The sequence below is a fragment of the Chrysemys picta genome, chromosome 1, assembly GCF_011386835.1.
Source record: "Chrysemys picta bellii isolate R12L10 chromosome 1, ASM1138683v2, whole genome shotgun sequence".
NCBI classification, from domain to species: domain Eukaryota; kingdom Metazoa; phylum Chordata; order Testudines; family Emydidae; genus Chrysemys; species Chrysemys picta.
Window position 1 is genome coordinate 314,279,421 of NC_088791.1, and position 22,421 is coordinate 314,301,841.

The 22,421-nt window shown below is 44.6% G+C and overlaps 1 protein-coding gene across 1 annotated transcript in view; it reads left to right on the forward strand.

Annotated features, from left to right (window-relative positions):
* LATS2 (large tumor suppressor kinase 2) overlaps positions 1-22,421 on the forward strand; it is a 122,235-nt gene that overhangs the window by 31,726 nt on the left and 68,088 nt on the right. The window lies entirely within an intron of this gene.

The window sequence follows — 22,421 nt, forward strand, 5'->3', positions numbered from 1 at the left end:
CTTACTATTTCAGTGTGCTTTAGTAGTGCTCACAATTTACATCAAATCAACTACAAGGCCTCTGGTGATAACATTTCCTTGTTCTAATAATAGAAGATAGTATTTTAAGAATTCTATTTGTCATGCAATTAATAGCACACTTTGTTCTAAGTAAAAAGATTTACTTGTTTTGAGCAGTAACAGTATTTTGCATGTTTAAAAGGGGAATGGGGAATGCTTTATTGCCAGCCCTTTTCCTTACAGGGGGATGAATCACTTGCATTCTTGGCAGTCCAGCTTAAATTCACAAGAATGTTCAGTTTGATCAACTTCCTTCAGAATACTAAGCTCAAAGTAAAGAGGAAAAAAAGAGAGAGAAATTTGGATGCGCCTCTATGCAGAAGACATTACAAGATGGATATCCAAGCAGGAAGACAATAAATCTAGTGTACAAATTGTTTTGCCCAAAGCAAGTGACTAACTTACTGTTAAAAGAGTGGCTAGACTAAATTAAGAGAATAATCCTGCAAGGAGAAAAACAAGAGGGGAAAGAGCCAGCGGAGAAGAATCCAGAATTAGCAGAAATGTGGGACATTGTGTCCAAAATTAGTTTAATAAAATTATAACAGATTATTCTCTACAAAAACTATGTGATGTTTCAAATAAAATAAAATGAAAAGAGCCCCCCTCGAAATGAAAGATTTATGTCAAGAATTCTTACACGGAAAGAATCAAAATGTAAGAATGTGTTAATTAGGCATGAAGAAAATCACTACAGTGATTCATTTCCCCCCCTCCCACCCCCATCTCTTGTCAACCCCATTGCTATCTTTTGCCCTGTCCCACTCCAATACTCTGCCATAATTGATTCTCACTCCTGGTGCAAGGGAAGTGGGTGGAAATGTGGGTGCCAGTCCCTAAACATTAGCTGTCTGTATATGGAATCAGTGCAGCTGAGTTGACTGTGGGTCTGTTTCTGTTTGAGGGATTGGTGGTTTGAGGGGGATGCTCAGTAAAGGCTTCCCTCAATTAGAAGCTGGCAATATTGTTGTGTGACAGATCTGGGGGTTGTCCAGGTGCCACAGCAGCATGTTGTCAGTTTCACCAGCTCAGCTGGCTGGTAGCTCCTTCCTTGGGATGGCCCCTCTCCTGGGGCCAGGGCAAAAACCAGGACAAATTTTTGTGAAACTGACAGGGCCGGGGCATTCCAAGTTTTCAGAGAAGTGTGGTTACCCGTTGTATTTGTCTATAATAATGAGGTGGTGCTAAACACCACTGCCTTATGTTCCAGCAAATTAATATTGCTTTGACTTGTTACACACATAGAGCCCCGTTCAAGACCAGCGTTACACATATTTGCTTAGACTCACACAGCTGAGTTCTTAGTGACTGATCATGATCCACAGGAGAAATTCTCTGAAACAAATTGTCAAGGTTCCGCCACAATAGAGTGCCTGCTGCTCAAGAGGCCTGTGACTCTGAAACAGGATGCAGGCTGAATAACCCTCCATTCCTGGAGAGGGTGGTCCCTGTAGGTCAGGGTTGTGTTCAATGGTGTGGCAGTGAGAACGGAAACTGGCTCAGAGGTTGCTTTCATAATGCTTGAATTATGAATAAATTCAGCTTCTTGTACTCTTGGTTCCCAAGCATTAGTGAGTCAGAAATGTGAATAGGAAAATTAGGTTAGTAAGAACAATTCTCTAACTGAACTTTTATTATATAATAATATTTTGTTTCAGATACAGGACGTTGCACACTGGGTAGGGGAATGTGTGCAAGTGCCTACATGTGAGAAGAAAGTTAGGCAACAAGAGAGTCAGCTGGTGTATTGATTACAAAAAATACTGGGCCTAGTTCCTCCCTGCTATAATTCCACTGACCTAAACCAGGTGCAAGTTTGGCCCTATAGATCTCAGTGCTGTTCTGTGTTGTGTAAAAGGGGTGGTGCACAAAAGTCCTTTGTACCTCCCACAGCAATAAACCTAGTAAGACCTTGAAGATTTCTCAGTTCAAACCACAAAAAAATTCTCTGGAGGATTTGTCGCACCAAGTTTAAGAGAATCAGTGGGGGCCTGGGCACTGGCATTCTGCTCTCGTATTTGTGAGCCAGTAGCGTTCCCGGATCATCATTGATACCAGGACATCTTTGGTGTTCTGGCAAGAGATCTTATCTGATATCTTAACTGAGCTGCATTTAAGTTATCCAAGGCAGTTTTTACATTGCTCAAGCTAAAGTCATTGAAATGTTTTAATTAGAGTGCAAACACAGTCTGTCACTTTCCTCTCTGTGACGCACAGAAACCTATCTGCTTCCCCCATGAGTGCAGAACAGTTAAATCATAGCTATTATCATTATTACAGCGTTAAGCATTTATATGGTGCTGTAAATTTGCTTTACAAATGAAAAGATTTAATCTCGTCCCTGAAGACTTTATACTCAAATGTAGACAAGACAAAACATGGGGCAACAGTTCAGGTTAGAGATGATTCAAAGAAATGATTCCCAAGGAGACCTGTGAAAAAAGGATTCAAGAAAAAAAAGGGGGGGGGCGCTAAGGAGGAATTTGAAGGAGAGAGAGAATTGTGAAACTGTTTAAAGCACTGGGCTGGGACTCCAGAGTTCTGGAAGCAATTTCCACCTCTGCTACAGACTTGCTGTTTGACCTTGTGCAAATCATTTAATCACTCTGTGCCTGAGTTGCCCATCTGTAAAATGTACTTCACAACACAGTTGGAGTGTTATGAGGATAAAAGCTATAAATTCTTGGGAGCTGCTCATCTATTAAGGTACAGATTCTCCCATCACGTGAAATCATCAAATCAAGATTGGATGCTTGTCTAAATGAGATGGTCTAGTTGTTAAATCACAAATTAGTGGACATGAGGCAGGAATTACTGCATGAAGATCTATGGCCTCTATGGAGGAGGTCAGACTAGATCACAGTGATCTCTTAAAATCTATGTGCTAGGGTCTGTATAAATACCTATAGAAACATTGTTAAGCTGCAAAACAGGATGGGAGGAGACAGAAAGAGCAGTTAAGAGAGATTTGGGAACATTGGAAGCAAGTGGGGAAGTAGGAGAAAATTAGAGCAAATATGTAGGTGCAAACAAGTGAGTTGCTTATGAGTGAGAATAAGGAATTTAAATTTGAAGCAGCCAAAGACAGGAAGCCAGAAAAAGGATGCAAGAAAGGGGGCAATGTGGTTGAAGTGGTGAGAGAGGTTAGAGACTAGCTGGCAGCTAGTTCAAAAGGAGTGACAATACTCAAAGTGAGAAATGATCAGGGCCTGGACAAGAGTTTTAGTTGTGGAGACAGAGAGGCCTGCAGATTTTAGAGATATGGAGATGAAGAGATAGGATTTGGGGCCAAATCCAAATTGCATTGGAGTCAATGGAAAGACTCTCATTGACTTAAATGGGCTACAATAGGTCTTTAGTGAGAGACTGAATATATGAGGGAGAAGAAGAGAGAGAGAGGAGTCACAGATGACACCAAGATGGTGAGAATAGGAGAACAGTGCAATCATTAGAAGATATAAATCAAGGCTGTGGAGAGGGATTGGGAGAGGAATGATGCTTTATAATGAGAATTTTAGTTTGGGTCTGAATGAGGTTGCGATGGTAGCAGGGATTCCGGGAGCAGATATCTCCGGGATGGGGATATGTAAATGGATAGTGATGCGGTTAGAGTAGAAAAGTAGTTTGAAGACACAGCCAAAGACAGACCTGAATGGAGAGCAGCTATCAAACACTTTGAGCAAGACAAATCCAAGAAACTGATCGAAAAAAGAGCCACAGGTATCATGCCAAGTCTTCAGTGGGAGCCTACGCTTTCCTATATGACAATTGTTTGTGACCTTGCTCCTTGCAGCTCAGACTATACAGCCACAAGACCACACACAAGATGCCATGACATCATCAGCTACGACAGACAGCTGTATGTCTGAGAGATGGGGATATGAAACTGGACATTGATGGAGATTAGGATAGAAAAGTAGTTTTGGAGGTTAGCGCCACAGAGGTGGTGGTAGAATTGATGTACTCTGTGATGGCACATGCCCCCGTCCCACTGACACGAAGCCTAATGAGTGTCCCTACACTCAGGCAGTGCCAATTAGGAACACCTGTAGAGCATGCTCTATCTGGAGAAGGGGATATTAAAAAGGTGAAGCTGGCCACAGAGCAGGCTGCTAGGGAGCCCAGTAGCCAGGGAGCTCAACCTGAGGCAGTGACTAGCCGCCTCTTTCCCCAGCCCCCTTGTCTAGGGCAGACAGACACTGGAACACTGAGAGGGCTCTGGGCATCTACTCACCATCAGTTCCTTGCAGCTGGACCTGAGGAGCAGTTCCAGGGACTGGAGGTAATAGGACTCAGAAAGGACCCTGGGAATGAGCTCAACTGCTGTGGAGGATGTGATTTTAATCAGGAGTGTGTATTCCACAGCCTGGGAACCCTGGGACAACAGACATAAAGAGATGGTGGCCAAGTCCAGGCTGAGAGCTGACTAACTGCAAGGGAGGGATAGCTCAGTGGTTTGAGCATTGGCCTGCTAAACCCAGGGTTGTGAGCTCAATCCTTGAGGGGCCATTTAGGGATCTGGGGCAAAAAAAAACCCAAACTGTTAAGGACAGTACTTGGTCCTGCTAGTGAAGGCAGGGGAGTGGACTCAATGATCTTCAAGGTCCCTTCCAGCTCTATGAGATAGGTATATCTCCATATATTATTAATAGGAGAGATTACAGAGCTATTAGCAATAAAGGGTTCATTAAACAGATAAATGACTCAGACAGGCTCAATATAAGCTACGTTAGTGTGTCATTCATTCCATACATGCTTCTACTAGGGACCTGTAGAATGAGGCTTTATAATGATGTTTCTAATGGGCTTGAAGCACAGCATGGTGATAAATGTGAGGTTCTAGTGGTGAAGGAGATATACATTACAAACACAAACATGCACACTTTGCTTGGGGAAAATACCATTTTACATGCTTTTTTTCAAAATTTGACATTCACATTTCTGAGTGCTACCTGCCTTTCTTGCTCATATAGATGTGAATGTTGGAAACACAATAAACTTGGGTCACCCAAAAATGTGTGTACACATTTTGGAGAGGGGGAAATATAGAGAGACCAGTTAGGCAACACAGTCCTGTGTTTTCATGCTGTCATGTGCTGTTTGCTTTAAAATAATGTTGTGTATGTGTTTTTCTGTATTCATTTTGATTTATAATATATTAATATTGCTCCTTATGTGCTTATGATATTCTAAGATTTATAATAAGCCTTCCTCATTTAGTCACTGAATCAGATAATTGGCAATCCTTATTATAGCCTCATTCTGTCTTTTATTTGTTATTTTGCAAACCACTTATTATCCTCCCTGCAGTTTTAGTGACTGACGATGAATAAATGCCACCTGTGACATTCAAAGTCTATTTTCTTTAATCCTGGATTTTAAATTTCCTGAGATCCTGCACAGTATGTGATGGTAACATACAGTGGAGACTGAAAGGAAAAGGCTAAAAATTGAAAACATTGCTGGGACTGCTGCAGGGCTTTTCAGATAAGCAAGCAAGTATTCCTAAAGTGAGCTAAAAACAGTGACTAGCATGGGAAGAAAGTTCAGAATAGATGTAGGTTGGAAGATTGTGTGGAAGACTAGGAGACAAGCAGCGATAATAATCAAGTCATTGGATTGGGAACAAATGGTTGTGAAACATTTTTAGACTGAAATCTCACAGTTGGGGTAGTGTTTGCATATTTATATTGTTCTGTGATTATATTCAAGTAGAGTGTGGTAAGCAGTTCAGGACTTTTCACTCTCCTAGGGCTGGGACAGTCAACTTTTGCTTATGGGCTTCACTGGCAACTTTCTGAGAATTCTAAGGCTGAATCTAATTGCCATAAAATCTCAATTTTATGAGGAAAGTGTGGCCTGGTGGGATGGCAAATCCCACCACGCAATGCTCAGTTTTGATTGGAGAGATCTAGCTAGTGCTCCACCCAGTCACAAGCCTCCATCTTGAATTCACATGTACCAAATTGATTTTCAGTAGCCAAGCCAAGTTTTGTATTAATTCAAGTTACTCACTCTATAGACAATAGTATATATTTTCTGTAGCTAATTAGTCTTTCTAGTGTCTTCTTTGCTAATAGAGGTAAGTAAACAAATGTATAGCTTTGAGGATTTTGGTTAGCTCACTTAGTAAACAAGTATCAGGGGGTAGCCGTGTTAGTCTGTATCTACAAAAACAACAAGGAGTGTGGTGGCACCTTAAAGACTAACAGATTTATTTGGGCATAAGCTTTCGTGAGTTAAAACCTCACTTCTTCGGATGCATCCGAAGAAGTGAGGTTTTAACTCACGAAAGCTTATGCCCAAATAAATCTGTTAGTCTTTAAGGTGCCACCAGACTCCTTGTTGTTTTAGTAAACGAGGTTTTACTGAAGCTTTTTTCCCCACTCAGTACCTTTCCTCCTTCCAAATGAGGTCTGAGATATGTTTGCTAGAGTTTCATATGCTGTTATGAGACACTGTGAGGCAATGTTCTGTATGACAGATTGTACATTGAGAGAGATAAGGTAGGTGAAGTAATATACTTTATTGGCCCAACTTCTGTTGGTGAAAAGGACAAGTCTTTTGAGCTTAACAGAGCTCTTCTTCAGGTCTGGAGAAGGTAACCAGGGTTTCCAAGCTAAATGCAAGGTGGTACCATAGGCGCCGACTCCGTGGCAGCCAAACCGGCACCCACCGGCAGCCAAACTCCCTCCCTTCGCCCAGTGCCTCCTGGCGGTCTTGTTCATCAACTCCTCCCCCTCCCTCCCAGCGCCTCCTACACACCGTGGAACAGCTGTGGAGGCGCTGGGAGGGAGGGGGAAGAGCAGAGACAGGGTGTGCTCAGGGGTGGGGGATTGGGCTTGGGGGAAGGGGTGGAGTTGGGGTGGGGGCTGGGGCTGAGCAGGAGTTGAGTACCCCCAGGAAAATTAGAAGCCAGTGCCTGTGGGTGGTACACACTCTTGTCCAGAGAGACCATGCTGTATTAGAATGATACTTTGTACATGTGTGTGCGGATTTGCAATTATGCTGTTGTTGATTGTACCTAGGAGAAGCAGACTGAGGGCTGGTCCACACTAACCTGTTACCAGATTTGCCCATTACTTCTCCCTTCTGCAAGTCCCCTCCCAATGGAGCTATCTTGCAGGACCTAGGGTCCCTAGGGCTGGGTTACTCCCACCCCAGAACTGGATGAACACCCACACGTACATTAACAGAGCAAGTCTGAGCGGACCAGGTCAATCAGCACTGTCAAGCTGACCCCTTATATGTCTCTGGACTCACTGGGCTGGAGGAAGCAGCACTTTCAAGCTGTCTCTCCTTATATGCCCCTGGGCTCCATGGACTGGGTCAAGCAGCACTTTCAAGCTGTTACCCTTATGCGTCCCAAATTCAGCACGTCCCTATCCCATTCCCCCAACACAATTGTACTGGCAGTAACCTACTCGATGAGCAAACCCCACAGTATTTTGGGTGCTGCAGGGATCTTTAGCTTAGGTAAAAGAAGCGTTGCTGTAGAGTGAATGGGGGAAGCTAAAAACACAAACGAGTAAAGTTCAGCAAGAGAGAGAGAAGCAACCAACTTAACCATAGAAGTTATTTATTGAATAATACTAATAACTACACAAGGAGGACTAAACCAACATAATATACATGATTAAAGGTTAATACCTAAGGTAGAAAGGAAAACAGAGAGAGAAAGAGGGGGGAGTCTCACCCACTCCATGAGGCTTGAACTGGTCAGGGTTCCCAGATGATGGTGGTAGCTGAGGGTTCTGAATGCTGGAGACAGGCAGAGCCCCCTGCACGATCAGTCAGGAGATGGAGTTCCAGTGGAACTGATGCATAGTATAGATCTAAGCATCAGAACCCTGACTAGAGGGTGAGCAGGGATTTTTGTAGAGAAATTACAGTGGTTCAAGGGAGAACACTAGATTTGTTTATAGGTAAGCTGATGACTCAAGGGTTTTCTTTAGGCTAGACAATAGGAGCTGATCACTCTTGGCTATGGGTGGTGTTTTTTTCCAGGGAGCTCACAATGCAACTAGGCTGCTTAAGTATTTGGATATCAATTAAGGATTCATTACTAGAATTGGTCTGATAACTGCTGAGCTGGGTGTGTGTGTAGGTGTAGGTTCATTAGCATCTGGAGTAGAGATTCCCAGGATGCAGTGCTTCCCTGCTTTTTCTGGTCCCAGAATTCAGTGCGGTTCTCTGTTCTCCATTCTGTATGTAAATTGAGATGTCTTCCTGTCCCATCTTTTATGCAGATGAGGCTAGGTGAGTTATCTTTGCTCTCCATTCTGTATGCTAATGGAGATGTCTTAATCTTGTCACCCTTGTCAGGAGGGGTGTAGGTGTGTCTCCCAACGCCCTTCACTGCTCTCTGCAAGTTTTCTTTTTCTGATGGGTTTTGGTTTAAGCAGAGGCTGCGGGGGGGGGGGAGGGGAGAGTGTCTTTCATGAGTTTGGCTGGATACTGCACCCTGGTTCCCCAGGAACACAGAGGTGTCTGGTATCAAGTCCCGCCGTTGATGGGGTGCTTGCACTGAGCAAGTATCCCCATCACATCCTTGCTCCGTGGTACCGGGTCTGATCTTCCATCCATTGCAGCCACCGCATCAGTCGTTGTATCCAATAAACTAGCAGAATCAGACCAATTGCTAGTATAATTTGGAAACCAATGATCACCACAATGGGGTGAAGCATGATATTCAGAAGACCTGTTGCACTGGGGCTCCACCCAAGCAAAGTCTCCCACCAAGAGGGATGGCCTGTGTTTTTACCTTAATGGCAATGAGACCCATTTCCAGTGAAATGGGGGAAACCTCCTTGTAGAATTCAGGATAGGCATTTAAATGTTGTACAGTTCATATAGGCACAGTAAACTTAATATCACAACTAACAATGGTGGTTACATTATAGAACAGCGATTAACATAAGGCACCATGGGTTGGACCCAATGTCCCATTAATTAATACAATATTACATCTTGTTCTTACACACACACATGCTTTACCAACATAGACAATAACAGACCCCTCTTCCTGGATAACATCTAAGGAACATTGAGACTTATTCCCAGGTTACCCATTCATCCCAACCCTTATGGCTAGTTCCAATCAAGGGAGCACATGCAGGTGCAATGTGAATTTAAACCAAATTGCTGGCATGAGCTTGTCACAATGTGTGCCCTTTTAATGGAACTACCCAGTCTGGGGGACCTTGCTGAGTCAGGTCATGTTCCGCTAAAGTCCAGTTCAACAGTTCCTAGTTTATGAGGAACCGTGTGATATTCTTGCCTGCTGGTGTGATCAGAGACAGCTGCAGTTTCTCTCTGGGTAACGGAGATGTCTGAGTTCCAATGACTGATGACAGGTAGGTGCATGGTTGTTCCCTAAACAGCGAAGGAAACCAGGGCTACCCTGCACCTTCTGGCACCCAGGAGGCTGTCACTGGGTGTGTTTGAGGGTGTACATCCTATTTGAGACCACAACGGCTTACAGAAGAATGGGGTGGAGTCTGGGGTGGTCTTAGTTTCATAACAAAAATTGAGTGACTCTCCGGTGGCACTCTGCATGCTATTGACAATGCTTTTCCAGGGGCAACCCGAGGAGTTGCCAACAGCGTAGAACTGGTAGTGATGCTGCAGGGCCAGGGGGTTGCTCCCAATTCCATAGAATCCATGCATGTGGCACAGCAATTTTACTTCCTGGGCTCCAGCTGACAGGCACTTTCAGAGGTTCAGAGGGATCACAGATACAGCATAGAGCCTGGACAGCATCAGACTCCAGACACTTATGAACAGCAGGGTGCTGGTGCACCGATGAGATGTCATGGCTCGTGTACGGGACCTGTGAGGGGGTAGAGAAGAGAGAAAAACTTCCCACACTCCCCCCGTAAATACTGGGAGAGACTGTGACCAATATTACAGGGTGAACATGAAGCAGTGACCTACGTAAGGGTGGTCATAATAAGTTAAGGACTTTTCTGGCCTTTTCCTGTCTTAACATTGGGGTAGGCACTGACCAGCCCACTCGATGTGTATTTTCCAACGGCTCAAAGCTGTTCCTTCTTGCTGGCCAAGAAGGGTGGCCGACAGGATGGAGAAGACCGTCTTGAGAGTCAGGTGGTTTATCTTTCCATTCTTTGAGCTGTGAAGAATGAAAACATTTCCACCAGGGTTTTTCATTTTTCCCATTTAGGATTTCTACCTGACACACACTGGGGCTGGCCCGATTCACAATAGAGCTGTAGCCATCCCAGGTGTGTGTAAAGAGCTGCTTAGCAGTGACAGATGCAGTGTTGGTTTTAGTAGGGATGGCTTTCACCCTGGATTTTTCTAAAACAAAGTCAGTGGATTCATACACAGCTGAGAAACTTTGGCAGCTAGAAACTGAACCAAATTCCTCAGCACCTACACTGTTGCTTGCTACAGGCAAGGATTCATTCTGAGCTAACTCAATCAACTCACTTCCACACCCTTCAGTTGCAGCAAACTGCTTGCAAAAGCTAGCATGAGGTTTTACTCCTTCAGGAGTATTTTTAGGCAATAATTCATTTTCCCCAGAAATTTTGTCCTTTCCCTTTTCAGCTAGGGGTTGCTCTAGAGAAACATCTTCCTGAGCATCTTTCTGGGTTTCAGTTGAGTCTAGAACGACTTCTGAGACAACTGACATATCCTCAATCAGCATAAGCTGAGAGACACATTCTGTCTGCTTCTCAGAGAGAAGATTGGAGACAAGCTTTTCGCCAGCAGATACACTGCCATTCTTAACAGTCACCAGGTTTGGAATTTCTTCCCCTTTGTTTCCAGACAAACTTTTGGAGATTGGGATATCTCCCTCCATGAGCAAGTCATTACCCCCAACAGACACAGTCCTAAGAACACTTCCTTCCTGGGTTTTAGTTGAGTCCAGAATCACATCTGGCACAACTGACAAATCCTCAGTTAGCATAAACTGAGAGGTACTTTCTGCCTGCTCCACAGACAGAACACTGGAGCTATTTTCTTCCCCAGCAGTTAAACTACTTTTCTGACTAGACAAACAGTTTGAACTTCCCTCCCCGTTGTCACAGACCACATGGCTTTTTACAGACAAACACTGGGAGATTGGGATGGCTTTCTTAACAGGCAAATTGCCACTCCCAAGAGACAAACCATGGGAGACAGTTTCTCCCTCATACCCGTTGAGCTGAACCTGCTTAGTGGTGGGTCTCCCTTCGGAGATCCTATTCACTAGCAATTGGGCTAACATCCCTGGGTTCCCCACTGTAGCCCACACAGTGGTCTCCTCTGTACATCGCACTGACATCTTGCGATCAGCTGGGGAGGCCTGTGGGGAACCGGGCACCCCTACTGATCGTCAGACTCCCAGAGCCTCCACTCAGAAGAGGGGGCAGGGATCTGGCTTTGACAGGGAGTGGACGTGGGGGATGGACTCCGTACCGGAGCAGTGGGTTGTGGGGGAGCTCCCTGCATTAACTCTGTTTTCCGCATGACCTGAGACAAAGCATTAATCAGGATGCTGAGAGGCTGGTGATCATATTTTCCCATATCCTCCCCTAAATTCACCAGCTCCTTCCAAATCATGTTCCTAAGGGTCTCCTTGGGTCGACGCTGCTCAGGGTTGTGGGAGGTAGGGGAATTAAGATTGGGAGGGTGCCTGGCAGAGTGAGGACCATTATTTGTAAATGTGATCGCCTGCACATGCTCTGAGATAATCTTTTTGCTGACTTGTCTTTTTAAGACACCAGTTTCTCACAGCAAATCTCCTGCCTGTTTGATTTTTGCCACTAGTTCATTCCAGGTTAGGTGTTCTAAATCCACAGTCCCCATGGTCATTTTTGTCTGAGAATTTAGTCCTGCATAAGTGTTCTGTACTAATTCATGTCCCTGATACTGGAAAGTGATAATCCCATTCTCTTCTGCATGGGGTAATGAATCAGAGAGGGCTGCCAGCATTTTCTTTCGAATTAGGTAAGCTTCTGGGGCCTCTCCTGGTTTCTGCTTTTCCATTATATACAGTTTCTTAAGGGAAGATGCAGGCAGTAATATTTTAAAAGCACTTATCCATTCCCGGGGTCCAGTGGCAGTCCACTCCCAAGAACCTATGCCTATGTCTAGAGCATCTGCATCACAAGGAGAGGCGCATAACTGAGCCAATTGAGTTAAGTCCATGCCATCAGCAGAGGGGTACATTTGCCAAACACGGGCCAGCCATGCAACGGCTGCGTCATGGTTGAGTGGCCCCAGTCTCTCAGCAATAGCCTTGGCTTGACTAGGAGACCATCTTACTACATCTGTGACCAGCTCTGCTGTGGGAAGATCAGCTCCTGCAACTATGCACTTAACCTCCCTTGTGGAAACAGGGGCAACATTATGCCTATGTGGCCAATTGGGGTAAATGGGTTTTGGGGGACAGCATCAGGGGGTATCTGTGTTTTTCCCCGGGGGCTCTAAATCACAATCTTCTCTCAACCTTACAGCTGCTACCACCCCCTTATGGGCACTAAGTTGGGCACACAATTTACTAATTTTTGCCTCACACTCCTGATGGTCTGCTGCTGCCTTTGCTGCCCTGTTCTCTTTTGCCAAGCAGCGAGTTGCTGCTCTTGCTTCTTCTAACAGAACTTTTGTGTGTGTTAACTCTTTTCTATACTGTTCTGCGTTCCTGCTTGCCTTGTCTCTCTCCTCTTGTATATCTCTGAGTACAGTCACCATTCTGAGCTTTTCTGCTATCAATTCACACCCGTCTGTCTCACATTTATTCAAACGTTGTTGTAACTGCTTTTTCTCAAGCTCTAATTCCTGACCTCTCTTTACCATTTCAACCATGTCCAGACATGCGTAAAATAATGCCCATGCAGCAGCTGCATCCTTTGCACTACCACGTGGCTTAAAGGTTGTGCAATATTGTTCAAAGCTCAGGCTAGCTTCAGTCAGGGGATTCTCACCCTTAAAACACCCCCTTTCCCAAGGGCATTTCCCCTTTTTTATTACCCATCTCTCTAACCTGTTGGTTTTCTCCTGTCTCAAGCGAGCAGCAAAAAGGTCTTTTTCAGCCATCTCTATTTCCTTATTTCACTAATGATCCCCACCAACAGCTCTTTCTAACACCTTTACTTTGAAGGCACTACTCTTAACTCCTTATTTCACAGTTCTACAGGTATTCTAAGCACAATTCTTAACAGAAGGTTACCAAATAGTGTATGAGAGAGAGAGAGACCTTGCTAAAGAAACTTGGTCTGAAAAAAGAACAGAAAGAAAGCTTACTCAGGTCTGTGCCTCAGTTTCCCCACTCCACAGCAACTACTCAACAATTACCACGTGATTAGAGTCACGTGCTGCCCGCATTCTCCACCAATTTGTTACCAGATTTGCCCATTACTTTGGGGTATGCTCATTTATTCGGGTTACTCCTCTGGGGAAGGGGGTTTTGTAATTCTGTCTATGTACTGCTTGTGTCACTTGTGTTTACGTATGGAGCTCTACTTCTCCCTTCTGCAAGTCCCCTCCCAATGGAGCTATCCTGCAGGACCTAGGGTCCCTAGGGCTGGGTTACTCCCACCCCAGAACCGGATGAACACCCACACATACATTAACAGAGCAAGTCTGAGCAGACCGGGTCAATCAGCACTGTCAAGCTGACCCCTTATAAGTCTCTGGACTCACTGGACTGGAGGAAGCAGCACTTTCAAGCTGTCTCTCCTTATATGCCCCTAGGCTCCATGGACTGGGTCAAGCAGCACTTTCAAGCTGTTACTCTTATGCGTCCCAAATTCAGCACGTCCCTATCCCCACTCCCCCAACACAATTGTACTGGCAGTAACCTACTCGATGAGCAAACCCCACAGTATTTTGGGCGCTGCAGGGATCTTTAGCTTAGGCAAAAGAAGTGTTGCTGTAGCGTGAATGGGGGGAAGCTAAAAACACAAACGAGTAAAGTTCAGCAAGAGAGAGAGCAGCAACCAACTTAACCATAGAAGTTATTTATTGAATAATACTAATAACTACACAAGGAGGACTAAACCAACATAATATACATGATTAAAGGTTAATACCTAAGTGTAGCGGGGCGGCCTGGCTCCCAGGTGCCCCTGGAAGCGACGAGCCAGAACAGCCGCCAGAGTGGGCGGAGCCACCGCGGCCTGTCCCCGCCCCCCGGAAGTCAAGGGGCGAGACAGGAAGTATAAAGGCCAGGCCACAGTGCTCAGTAGCTGGCTGGCAGCGGGAGAGGACAGACGCTGGTGCCCGAGCTCCTGCGGGCCTGAGCCTGCCGAGAGCCCGGTATCCTGAGGAGGACTGGCCGAGCCTGCCGAGAGCCCGGTATCCTGAGGAGGACTGGCCGAGCCTGCCGAGAGCCCGGTATCCCGAGGAGCGATCTGAGCTTCCCCCCGCCGAGGGCCCAGAAGGAGCGACAAACCTACCTGCTGCTCGGGGCCCGGAGGAGCCCATGATCTGCGACCCAGCAGACGAAACTCAGGAGGAACAGGTACCCATGGAGGAGGAGATGGGAAGTGGCCCGGGGATAGCAGACCCCGAACCCATGTCAGTGTGTTGCGGTCAGGATCCCCACTGACTGCGCGGCAGACGGACTGCTGCGGATAGGGCCCCGGGCTGGAACACAGTGGAGTGGGTGGGCCTGTGTTCCCCCCTGCCACCCCGCGCCAGTTGGCAGTCTCTCCTCCTCCTTGTCCAAGGGGCCTGGGCCTCTGACAGACTATTTGTTGGCTGCCCCGCCCCGACCCAGGGCCGGGGCTGCTAATTGTGTGCTCAGCCCCTGCATAAGGGCCTGAGCTCTGAACTGCTAATTGTGTGCTCAGCCCCTGCATAAGGGCCTGAGCTCTGAACTGCTAATTGTGTGCTCAGCCCCTGCATAAGGGCCTGAGCCCTGAACTATCAATTGTGAGCTAAACCCCTGCCCAAAGGTCTGGGCCCTAACTGCTATTAGCTTTGTAGCGGGGCGGCCTGGCTCCCAGGCGCCCCTGGAAGGGACAAGCCCCACCCCGGAACTACTACACTAAGGTAGAAAGAAAAACAGAGAGAGAGAGAAAGGGGGGGGGTCTCACCCACTCCATGAGGCTTGAACTGGTCAGGGTTCCCAGATGATGGTGGTAACTGAGGGTTCTGAATGCTGGAGACAGGCAGAGCCCCCTGCACGATCAGTCAGGAGATGGAATTCCAGTGGAACTGATGCATAGTGTGGATCTAAGCATCAGAACCCTGACTAGAGGGTGAGTAGGGATTTTTGTAGAGAAATTACAGTGGTTCAAGGGAGAACACTAGATTTGTTTATAGGTAAGCTGATGACTCAAGGGTTTTCTTTAGACTAGACAATAGGAGCTGATCACTCTTGGCTATGGGTGGTGTTTTTTTCCAGGGAGCTCACAATGCAACTAGGCTGCTTCAGTATTTGGATATCAATTATGGATTCATTACTGGAATTGGTCTGATAACTGCTGAGCTGGGTGTGTGTGCAGGCGTAGGTTCATTAGCATCTGGAGCAGAGATTCCCAGGATGCAGTGCTTCCCTGCTTTTTCTGGTCCCAGAATTCAGTGCGGTTCTCTGTTCTCCATTCTGTATGTAAATTGAGATGTCTTCCTGTCCCATCTTTCATGCAGATGAGGCTAGGGGAGTTGTCTTTAGCATACAGAATGGAGAGCAATGGAGATGTCTTAATCTTGTCACCCTTGTCAGGAGGGGTGTAGGTGTGTCTCCCAACGCACTTCACTGCTCTCTGCAAGTTTTCTTTTTCGGATGGATTTTGGTTTAAGCAGAGGCTGCAAGGGGCGGGGGGGGGGGGAGAGTGTCTTTCATGAGTTTGGCTGGATACTGCACCCTGGTTCCCCAGGAACACAGAGGTGTCTGGTATCAAACCCCCCACTTCGAACTAAGATACGCAACTTCAGCTACGTGAATAACGTAGCTGAAGTCGAAGTATCTTAGTTCGAACTTACCGTGGGTCCACACGAGGCAGGCAGGCTCCCCTGTCGACTCCATGTACTCCTCTCGCGGAGCAGGAGTACCGGCGTCAACGGCGAGCACTTCCGGGATCGATCCCAGAAGATTGATTGCTTACTGCCGGACCCGGAGGTAAGTATAGACGTACCCTGACTTACATTTGGTTTCTACTCACTTCCTTCTTACCTTTTTATAATCACTTCAGGTGGGAACTACTTCTCTTAACCCAATAGGTCATATCAACTGGCATATTGACCAAAAAAAAAAAAAAAAGCCTGGGTTTTAAAATGTTGTACTTAGGAATTACAATAAAGGAATTAGATTTTACAGTGCAACTGGACTATTACTGAGCAGCAAAGCGAGGTTAGCTGGTGGGAATCTGAAATTAGACAAATTGTCCAGAAGAGGAGCTAAGGTCTCACCACAGTGGTGTAAAGTGGCCTCAGTGTAAATGAAAATCAGGACCAACATTTCTGGAATGGTATAGTCAAAACCAAAATAAGTATAAAAAGCATACCTACATTATATTAGTCTATCACACCTAATACAGTAGTCTCTATCGCCATCTTATCACATTTTGGGGGGAAATCTTGGTGCAGGTAATGGCTGATTAGTGCCCAGATACTTTCTATCAAAAATACCTTAGATTTCAGCACAAAGAGGATGGAACAGATAGATTTATTTTTAAACTGACTCCCCATTATGAAAAAATCAACATGGGTTTATATTACTGGAAAATAACACAGACTATTTTTGCAAATAAATAAAGAAAGTAACACAAACTCAGACTATTTTTGCAAAATTCAGAAATAGTTTGTGAGGGCCACACAATCTTGAACTTCATAAGGAGATATGTAGTTATCCAGGCACTCAATCCCCCACCCACATACATCTGTGACTTCAATAGGAGCAAGATCAGAGCCTATGTGGCTAGGACTGAAAGAATGTCATGACTTTGTGTGGAATTTCACTAACGCTAGGTAGTTGTATTCTATGCTGGCTATCCAGTTTTTTAATTAACTTGATGGCATTTCTCTGTAATTGTCTATTGAGCAAAGATCCAGTTGACAACAAGCCCCACCCACTATAGCTCTGCCTATCCTCTCAGTAAAGTTTAATGTGTTGATGCCTTGAATGATTTATCTCCCTGACAGAAAGCAAATAAATAATAATGGGGGGGGGGGAAGGAATGAGTGTGCACAGACAGCCCCTTATTGTGGAGGGGGGAGAATGGGGAACCCTGGTATGGGGGAGGTGGAAATGGAGGAACAGAGTCCCTGACATGTGGTGGAGGGGGGAATGAAGAAGTATGTGGAGAAGAGGGAATGATGGAACACACACAGCGTGTGGTGGGGGAGAAATGGGGGGGGCACACAAAGACCCTCACATAGGGGATAATGGGGGACAACCAGTATGTGGGGAGGGGTAGACAAATGGTACCTTGCATGGGGAGGAAATTGAGAATGGGGAAGTTTGCGGGAAAGAGAAAAGGAGGGGCACACAGAGTCCTTGGCATGAGGTGAGCAGGGAATCCTTGAAACTGCAGGGGGATAGGAGGGAGCTTGTGTGGGGGAATGGAGGAAGGAGATCAGCCTGCAGAAGTTATGAATTCTACCACACCCTAGTCTTTAGCCTTCTTAAAATTTTCAAATAATTTTGCAACTACTCAGAGACCTGGTGCTGTGAGAATGTGTGAATGGAATGTTCCTCAGTACTAGGACTTCAGTTCATCCATAGTCAGCCGATGTTTTCAGTTCTGCTTTTCTGAGGAGGACACAACAGTGAATTACAGAAGTCACTCCTGGAAGTTTCTTAGAGAAGAGATGGCTTTGAGTTGGTAGGGTACAGTGACATTCTGCTAAAAGACTTCACACTGCTGACTTCTTTTTGTGTGGCCTGCACTGTTGATCTAAATATATTGGAGCTGAGCCTTTCCCCTTTCACTGTAGGAGCTTATGCAACTCATTTAACTTCCCTGCCCCTCAGTTTCCCTATCTGTGAAGAAGGAATCATGAAACCCATCTTTGTGAAGCTCTATGAAATCACAGGGTGAAGAGCACTATGTAAGAGACAAGTATGATTATTATAAAAGGAGGTTAATGCTTTCAAGCCCAATAGCACAGTCTATTTTGAAGAAAGTTGTGTAGACATCTACAGCAATCTATTTAGGTATGTCTAAGGCACCTCTCACTTGGGTATCTAAGTGCCATGTAGCCCTGCACAGCTAAGACCTAAATTTAGTTTTGGTAAATCTGCAAACATTCCACATTACACTGACCTCTCAATTTAACACTCTGTGCATCTAATGCATTTAAACTACACTAAGGACTCAACAACAAAGTACTAACTTGGGCTTTCGTTTGAGGAAATTTTTAACATGTTTTTAATTATTAACCCATTGGCTCCAGCAGTTAGGTTGTGTCTCATTACTGGCAATGGTCTTCAGGATAAGAAGTCTCCCACTTCCAGTGATCTAATAGGTACCTGGGATGTCTCAGATTAGGTAAGTGGGCAGGGGTAGGGGGGAAAGAGTGTCTCAGTTTAAGCAGAGGCAGCAAGAATGAACCGGTTTGGGAACCTAGACTCCTGAATTCTAATATTGGCTCTACCACTAACTCATTGTATGGCCTTGGACACACCACTTACCCTCCTATTTTTCGGTTTTACTTCACTCCCAGTGGTGGTGTTTGACTTACCCAGTTTGTCTGTAAACTGCTCTGACAGTGACAGTGTAAAATGCTATGCATTATTATTATACAGTCTGGTCAGTCTAATTTGTATAATGGTGACATGAGTTTAACTTAGTTCTGAGTTACCTCCCAAGAGCTCAGAACATCAGTATAATCTGTCACAAGGTAATCGCTGCATAACTCACATCACTATTGTATGCAGAGGAAATCTTGAGAATCATTTGCGATAACAAGACCTTGGTGAGACAGACTGAATGGCTCAGGTGACTGGTACACCTCTACCCGGATATAACGCTGTCCTCGGGAGCCAAAAAATCTTACCGCGTTATAGGTGAAACCGCGTTATGTTGAACTTGCTTTGATCCACTGGAGTGCGCAGCCCCTCCCTCCTCCTCCTTCCCCCCCCCCCCCCCCGGAACGCTGCTTTACCGCATTATATCCGAATTCGTGTTATATTGGGTCGTGTTATATCAGGGTAGAGGTGTAATATGGTACAGGGACTGTCATGTGTTTCAATGAAGCCCAAAGTAGTAGTGACCCAAACATTTCTGGAAAATTGTTATTCTGTATTACCTGCCTATGATCTCAGTCCAGTTCCTAAAATGAAGTGTTCACATTTAAAAAAAAAATCATCATTGCACTTATTAGCAGTCTCAACAAAGAGGTCCAGGATAGAGTCGTCATAGGCTACACTGAGGATTTTCTGAAAATCTCCTACCATCACTATAACCCAGGTGCAGCTCCACCAGTCGCAGCACCAGTGGGAGCACAAACTGTAGTCCAGCCACAGGCATTTTATCACTGGTCTGGGTTGTCTAATCCTGCTCAAAGCAAGAATTCAAGACTTTTAGAAAAACCTCTGTGTAGATTAAAGCCATAGAGACAGAAAAAAACTTGCCCCAGGACAAGGTTGAGGGCCATTGCAGGGGAGAAGAACATAAGAACAGCCATACTGGGTCAGACCAATGGTCCATCTAGCCCAGCATCCTGTCTGCTGACAGTAACCGATGCCAGGTGCTTCAGAGGGAATGAATAGAACAGGTAATCATTAAGTGATCCATCCTCTGTTGCCCATTCCCAGCTTCTGGCAAACAGAGGCTAGGGACACTTCAGAGCATGATTTTGCAACCCTGCCCATCTTGGTTAATAGACATTGATGGACCTATCCTCTCTGAAACTTGAAGGAACTTGTATTGTTGCTGCCTGTTATGTTAACAAAGGTTTTCTGTAGCTAAGACTGATAATCCAGCACCTTTGAAAAATGAAAAAGATAATAATGGTTCTAGTTTATGTAAATAAATAAAGGGAGCATTTTCAATAGACTGCCTGACCAGAAAGTAACAGAAAGAAAAGGTAAAATCAAAAGGGTTTTAAAAAGAACAAGCTACACACAGGTGGCAGATTGTTAGTTCTCCTTAGTGTGTTCCAATTACATCCAGACTATATAAATTTTTGGACTAGATGTAGGACTCATATAAGAGGAAACTAGAATGGAGGTAAATCTTGATTTAGTCTGTCATAACACACAGTTGGAAATTATTCGAGCCATGGATGGGGGAGCATCAGCATAGTAGTGACCATGTGATGGTCTTTCTATTTTGTGACTGTACAGCACCTTGTACAGTGGAGTCCTTGTTCATGACTGGGGCCGTAGGCATTACAATGATACTTAATAAATGGGTCTGATCCAAAGCTTTGATTTCAGTGGGATTTGGATCTGTCCCCATGTGTATTTCTGACTAAACGAGTTCAAAAGGGAAAATAAAGACAGAGAATCTCAATAGATTCAATTGTGGAAGAAAACTGGATGCAGTAAGTGAAATGGAAAAGAATGAAACAATGTATGGAAGAGAACCATATGAAGAATGAAAAGTATTTACATGTATATTAATATATGGTCAATAGCAATAAACAATAGCCAATGTTCATGGATAAGGAAGTGCTATCAGGAATAACAAAAAGAAGTACATACAAAGCATTATAGAAGTGCAGAGGAAAAAAACTAGACTGATCAACGATTCACATTAGTAATACAAAATAAAAAGATATAAACAAAAATAGAGAATGAAAGCAAAACTGTAAACTAAACTGAAATAAATGTTTGTTTATTCTCCAAGCACAATGAACAAGAGGCCCCTGGAAACTGTCAGAGATAAGGGTTATGTATTGACAGAAAAGTTATTCTTTGCTAAAAATCCACTTCCATCTCTGTGTCCACAAAGAAGGATGGAGACAGGTGCCAGAAGTGAACATAATTTTTAAGAAATAACCAAATAAGAAATATTAAAGGAATCAGACTCACACTGGGTGATGAAAAACACAGAACAACTGAAGAATGAGAAAATTCTAGAACCAGATGGAATCAATTATTAATTAATGTGTGTTACAGGAACACTTAAAGGCCTCAGTCAAGATCATCCCATTATCCTAGACGCTGTACAAAACACATAGTAAGAGACAGTCTCTACCCTGAAGACCATACAATCTAAACAGACAAGATAAACAAAAGATGGGAGGAGAAACAGAAGCACAGACAGCTGATGTGACTTGCCCACTGTCATATAGCAAGTCAGTGGCAAACCCAGGACTAGCACCCTTATCTCCTGAGTCCAGTGCCTTGTCCATTAGATCCCACTGCTTCCATTGCAATTTCTTTACATATTCTGTAAAACAAAAGACAACCACAATGGATGCCAAACCGCTCTTGTTCTAGGCTGTTGACCCTGCTACAGGGTTATGATATTATATTTACACCCACACTAGTGCTCCTTTACACTGCCAGAGAATTCAGAATCAAGCCCACTGATTTTACCTCAAGGAGTTGGGGGTTTTCCTCAAAAATCAGTGAACAAAATATGGTAAAATGGTTGAAGCAAGCTTAATAATATTGAAATGATTGGTAACATCTATGGAAGAGGAAATGCATATATCTTGTCCAGATCACTAAACACAAGCTCCATGGTTTAAAAACAGTTTAACCATGTTAACCTACGTCTCTTTCTTGCAAACATCCTGTTTCACTTCATTATTTTTGTCTTTCCATTTTCCATGTACAATCAATACACTGAAAAGTCCGTTAATTCTTCATAAAGTCTGATAATGTTTCTGCATCACAAAAACCATTTCATATGGACTTAGAATCCTCTTTGGGGGAAAATGTGCAGAAATGAATTAGCAGTTGCAGGTCATATTCCTGTTTCATCGTTTTTGTTTGTTTGAATGTGATCCAATTCCCCCTGGCCACCACTACTGTGTGGGGGTTTTGTTTTGGTTTGTTTGTTTGTTTTAATTTAATCTACCTCCTTTGAAATTCTTTGGCTGTTAGGGGTGTTTTTGGCAGTAAGATTTGAAATTTAAATACAATACAGTTGTTTAAAAAGTCCCAATTTGTGACTCAACTAGCATGGTGGCACTGGAACATAAGGGGCACAAAGCTCCCTTCATCATGGACAGGCCTACAGGAACAGAAGAGTTCCATAGGGCCACTACTTCCCAAACCTGTTCAGGTGAGTGGGAGGAAACAGAATGTGAAATGGGTGGCACGTTGGCCATCCCCCTCCACCCATGCGCTTGGCAGCATAGCTGCACAGGTGTATCAAGTGGGAACTGGAGCATGCTGTGCTGCTTATAGATCTGACACAATTTACGTCCTACCCAGAGCAGCAGAGAACCATATTACCCCTTGCTCAGGGCAGATCACTATCTTATGCTCTAGCCCTTAAATGAAT